Source organism: Panulirus ornatus, chromosome 37, assembly GCF_036320965.1.
Source record: "Panulirus ornatus isolate Po-2019 chromosome 37, ASM3632096v1, whole genome shotgun sequence".
Lineage (NCBI taxonomy): Eukaryota > Metazoa > Arthropoda > Malacostraca > Decapoda > Palinuridae > Panulirus > Panulirus ornatus.
Genome location: NC_092260.1, coordinates 25,681,560 through 25,687,968, shown reverse-complemented (window position 1 = coordinate 25,687,968; position 6,409 = coordinate 25,681,560).

The following is a 6,409-nucleotide window of genomic DNA, read 5'->3' as shown; positions in this document are numbered from 1 at the left end:
TCGCCAGGTCTTTTTTCTTCTCTTTTTTTTCAGCTTCCTCTCCACTTCGTCTGCTCTCTCTCTCTCTCTCTCTCTCTCTCTCTCTCTCTCTCTCTCTCTCTCTCTCTCTCTCTCTCTCCCGTCTTTGCTAACCTCATCTGCATGGCTGATGACTCTCTGGGACACGTGGTGGTGGTGACTGGAGGCACATGGCACTACAGCTTAATTTCCAAGTAATTTTGAGCCCGAGGCTCTCGTGGGCGACTGGGGAAGGCCGTCTGTATACCAGACACACGGTCTGAGGGACGTTGGTTAAGCTTGCGACGCGGATGGAGTTTTTGGTCGTCCGTCCCCGGGAGCAATACAAGAGCCACTGACAGTCATCTTCTCCTCCTTGGTACAAAAGACGGTGGCTTGAGGAACCCCTCACTGCGGTGGTGGCTTGAGGAACCTCTCACTGCGGTGGTGGCTTGAGGAACCTCTCACTGCGGTGGTGGCTTGAGGAACCTCTCACTGCGGTGGTGGCTTGAGGAGCCTCTCATTACGGTTCAAACCATTTATGTCTTTTGAATGAGACTAAACGTGTTAGTTAGTTGGATGAGCCACGTTGTTACTCTGATGATAAGTCTTATAGTATACTGTATACTGAGACTGCTATTAGCCTATACTAATCTCCGCCTTCAGTTCAGACGACGGTACATCCTTTTTCCTTGAGACTGTGATTATAGCTCGTTCCTCTTCGCCAGTAACTCATTCACCTCGGCTTTCCATCAAGCTGGAGGAGGTACCTGTTGCAGCATCAACCCAGATCTTATCTGCTCCTGCCAACCCTCCTCTGAATCAATGGATCATGATCTAGTCTGGTTCAGACTGCCTCTCGCTGAAAATCTAATCCTTATCAATCATTTACATCGTTCCCCCGTCATGCTATCCCTACCGCTCTACATTCTCCATCAAGACTGAACTTTACAGTCTAGAAATTCCTTTGAATATTTCTATTTGTGTGTATTTCTTCGGAACAGCTTTGTGTACCTGTGCTACAGTTTACGATCCTCGATGATTTACATATTCCTCTCATACTGATCCTGAAGGAGTAGAGGCGGAGAACCCCTCCATCACCAGTGACCTCACACAGGGCGTCCATGAACCAGACCCACGATCCTGACTGTCCTGGGGGCAGGTCTAATACTCCTGACCTTTTCCTCACCACTCAGGCGAGCCTTGGCGCTATTACTGACTCTCATCAACCTTCAGGATCCTCGGATCACTCTTCTTGCGAGGCCAAAGCTCCCTGACATTGGTACTACATAGACTGATGGTGTGTGTGTGTGTGTGTGTGTGTGTGTGTGTGTGTGTGTGGGTTCGACGTAGCACAGTCCTCGAACTTCACTCATTTAGTTTCTACCTATGAAGGGGAATACTACAGGTGAAGGCTTTGTTCTTGGAAAAAAAAAAAAAAGACCATTTTTTTTTGCGGTCAGCCATCACCAAAGAACGTCGCTGTCATCGGCTTAGCCTTGTGGACCAACTGGCTACGGAATGTAAACAAGCTACACTCAACCACATGGAATGTAACCTTAACCAGAGGACAGACACAAAGACACACACACTTATGAACTCTTGTAAACAGCAATTTACGCACCCCAAATACAGCCTGTAAACTCGCGGTCCAGCGCAACAAATGTCTGCAGTTTTGAGCCAAACATTTGTACGATAAGTTTTTCCTTCCCGCTCGATCACCTCCCACACACCCTGACATTACCACCTCGCATACGTTTCAAGAGAAGGCGGATCTTCTTGGTCTTCTGGTGAAAAGGATCACTTGTTCAGGGAATCATCTTCTCCCACAGCCACACTACCGACCGATCCATCCTACAAGGCAACCCGGAATCTTATGTCCACCACAGTGTCTCGTCTGCTTTGTCATACCTGGAAGCCCACTGGAGGTACCAGGTGCGCTCGTCAACCCACCACTGTTCCCGGGGTAACGGGCCTCACATTAATCCTAATCCTTCATACAATTTATAAACCTTCTCTCTTCACAGTTCCTCTCCCAGGTTATTGGAAACACACCAGTCCCTGAAAAGGGGTTTTCATCCTTCTTCCCCTAAACGACCTAAAACTTGAACACGTAGCCCTTCAGTCACCTCTACCTGGAAGTTCTCACTAAGAAACCAGTCATCGGCAAATATCAAAGACGTTAACACAGCATCAGTACCAGCCTACTGGTCATGCTTGACTCTCCGTTCTGATTACCAAGTTGCTCCCTCGACGCACAACTTGGAATTAATTAATTCCCGATGACAACATCGAGTCTTCTCCCGCTGGTCGAGCCATCTTGGAAATCTTGTTTAAATTTGTCGTGTTTTCTCGTCAAGTTTCTGCGTACATAACATGTCTGCTCTTCTAATCTCGATCTTTTTCCATTTAACTCCATTCGCTTTATATCTCCCACTCGTTATATCTCCCACTCGTTATATCTCCCACTCGTTATATGTTGTCACTAATGCCGGGGTCCCTCAGAGGTTGTGTCCGACAACAAAGACTCTTTCATTCACCGAACATCACAGACCGAGCTGTACGCCACAGTCATCACTGGATACAGCTAACATCTTTGAACTAAGAAAAAAAACAAGAAGATCCCAACGTGCATTGTTTCATTTCCGTTCGTGCTCGTCTCCATCCTCTGTTCTACCAGCCAGCCGCCCACCTTGTACAAAAGCCAGCGTCGTCCTCACGTGGAGTACCTGTGGTGATACAATCCACACCTTAGCCCCTCGAGACAAGATCCACCGTACTGGTCCACGCCTTATCAAAGGCCCAGCCCCATTTCCATCCTCTCCTTTATGTCAGCGGTTCAGCAACCTCTCCCACCTTATCTAACTGCCGTGTTTCATGGTCTGTGTTCTTATCAGATTCAATCCATTTTTGCCTTATATGTTTGAAGCCAGAGGTACTCCTTGCTGCTCCGCCAGTCGATAGCTGGTGGTCACTAGTGCACACTGCTCGCCCGATATACACCAAAAATATTTCCCCAAATCTCTCCAGTGTATCTTCTTCCCTATCTCTAGGCTCATGTTGTCTGCATTATAATCATCGACAAATGACACGACAAATAAATACCGACCACCTTACTCCTCAGAGGTAGGGGGAGGTTGTCCCGGCGTCACACAGGTCACAGGTCCTTCACTGGACCAAGTGTATGGACACACAAATTTACATTTACTATGTAAACAAATCCTGCCCCCTTGCCATTACGCCTTCGTCATACCAGTACCATCGTCTCTGCTTCCCTCCACTTATCCCTCCACCTAAGGCCCAACCCTCCACCCTATCTACGTCTTCTCCACCCAAGACCGAAGGTTCCACCCACTAGAACCACCGCTCCCTCCACCCACGACCTAACCCTCTCCCCTGCCTCCACCGATCCCCTGGGCCAGCCTGCCGCTCCCCCGCCCGGTGGCCCGGTAACCTTGAGGCTGGACAAGGGCCTCCTGCTCGGTCATACCTGGCTGGGTAAACGTGACTCCCACACGCCCTCCCTCCCTCCCTCCGCCACTACCACACCGGCTGGAGCAGAGACACCAGGGGGTAGGTCTCCTCCCCGCACCACCACCACAACACAACAACCAGGTGGAGGTAGACCCCTGAGGGATCAGACCTCCTCCCTCGCCATTAGATATACTCAAGATCCCTGACAATATAATCGTATCCCCCCTGATATACAGTGGCGAGTATGGTATGCCGTGTCCTCTATAACGCCCTAGTAAAAACGGTGGGTAAAGCCATAAAATATGTCCTGTCTCACCCCTCAAGGGATATAACCATTATCAAGTATATACCACATTCACACCCGAGTATAACATGCTAATACCCACCCAGCGGGAGACTCATGTTGTCACAAACGATAATACACACATGGGGACGATTGTACTTCCTACCTAGCGTCAGGTACATTCATGTCCCCCTTTTTGATATGACCAGGATCATACCTGTGCACATTCGTCAGGTATGAATGATAACTTCTGGCGACTAACCTACCAGGGGAATAGACTTATATCCTAGTTATACAATATACCTTATATTTCCCCTCAACCTCCATACATGACCACATGCTAGAAAGCAGTAAAATCCATTTTGAAATGAAGAGCTGGGAAGATTTTTTTTTCACAATTCAGGCAGAGTAAGACGAGGTTATGTCCTTATCCTGACGGTCACATACAATCTGCATAACTTGTGTTCTGCCGACTTAAACAGATGCTGATATCACTTTCGTACAGGACCACTTGAGACGGAGTTAGACTGTAGTGTATGACGGGATGGGGGGGGGGGGGGGGGTGATCTGGCATTAGCGAGGCTCACGAGGGGTTACTGGACCACCATGGATATCAGCAGGGGCACTTGGAAACGCATGACGGGACAACACTGTTTACACAGAGAAACACACACACACACACACACACACACACACACACACACACACACACACACATTCATACTAAGATAGTGACTCACACAGAAGCACACATAAGGTAGTGTGTGTGTGTGTGTGTGTGTGTGTGTGTGTGTGTGTGTGTGTGTGTGTGTGTGTGTGTGTGTGTGTGCGCGCGCGCGCGCGTGTATACATAGGAGTAAGGACATGGTACATGTATACAAGGTTAAGAGACTGGAGCAACGCGAGTGTAAAACTCTCTCCTCGTAACACACAGATAGCAGTCACAAAGAAACACACACCAGGACACATACACAAACATAGACACAGACTAACAAAACTGATGAGGGTCGGTATCATTACAGTCTCCGTCTGCTAGTCATGCACACGAGAGAGAGAGAGAGAGAGAGAGAGAGAGAGAGAGAGAGAGAGAGAGAGAGAGAGAGAGAGAGAGAGAGAGAGAGAGAGAGAGAGAGAGGGTAGTTTCAGGTAGGGGTAATTAGAGACAATCCGTCTCGCTAATAGTGTATGGTTAGCGTCTTTAACGAGCAAGGTGAGGGAGGAGCGATGGGGCCGAGTTCCCTAGTTCCAGCGGGGTTCTGAGTAAACCCCCGTCCTGCTACTGATGGTTGGGGTTCAGCACAGCAGGGCACTGAACCCCGTCCCACTACGGATGACTGGGGCTCAGATGCTCTTAGGCAAGGTTTCAGCATTACATATGAATGGCGTCTTACGGATCATTATCTAGTACGAGAAGGAATAAGGTCAGCCCCAGTGCACTACCCTGGAGGACACCGCTGGTAGCAGGTAGATATGACCGGTCATCGCAACACCCACATGTTTCTCGAACTCTGAGCATTGCTATTGAGTGGTAGGATATGACAAGGATAGAGGGTCTGAGCGATGGGCTACACAAACCACAAAACTTTCGACGGAATCGGAAGCACCTCCAGACGCGTGCGTGAGGACGGAGGCAGCACAGATGTGTGTGTGTGTGTGTGTGTGTGTGTGTGTGTGTGTGTGTGTGTGTGTGTGTGTGTCCTCGTGGTAGTGAGTTCAGGGAGCTGGGAGGGTGATCAGGTGAGAGAGCGTAACAGTGAGGACCAGGAAGGTAGCGTCATTTGCTGCGGTTGGTTGTGGCTGTGGTGTGTCACTCGCTGTGGTAGGTTCTGGCCGTGGTTTCACCTGCTGTGGTAGGTTGAAGCTGGTGGGGGGGGTTGGGTTATCACTAGATACGTAGTTGTACAAGTTGGATGAGTGAGACAGCCAGGTATATGATTATATCTGCTTGTCAAATCACCTGTCTTCTTGCTTATCTGGCTGTAAACTCGTATTACTTCTTGATTACCTGAAAGAGAAGTTTTGCTCTCTTCGGTCATTCTGACAAAGAGCGCCTGTCTGTAGTTATCTACCTATCTTGTTCTTCTCCACTCTCGTTCCCTCATCTCTCTATTATCCCAGTGTACCTGCACGGGCGTTTACCTTCTTGTCTTTGTGAACCCTCATGCTCTCCGTGTGAACCCCCTCGCCTTCTTCCCATGACTAAACCGAGTAATTTCTGCACGAGAACACCGGAGGAGTAAATCTCTCAGCCATCGTGCCATATGCCAAGGAAGGCATAAGCCAGCCAAGAAATGATTTAGACTTCCTCACATCGTCCTGAGAACTGGGGAGGTGACAGCGTGTGTGACTGGGGGAGGACCTGACGTCGGTGTATTATGGCATTGGTTGATCGCCCGAGGTTGAGGTACTTCCCTCTGCTGCACGGGGAGAAATACTTCACTGTTAAACGTATACAAGACTCAGTGCTTCCTTTACTACCGGAAACGCCACCCAGAACTATGTAGCACCACACAGCACTATTTAGCGCCACCGAGCACTACTAAAAGCCGCTTTAGCACCACTCAGCACTATTTAGCGGAGCAAACACTACCTATCGCCACCTAACGCTACACTGAGTGCGCTAAAAAACATCACTTAGAGTCACCCAGCTCTTGT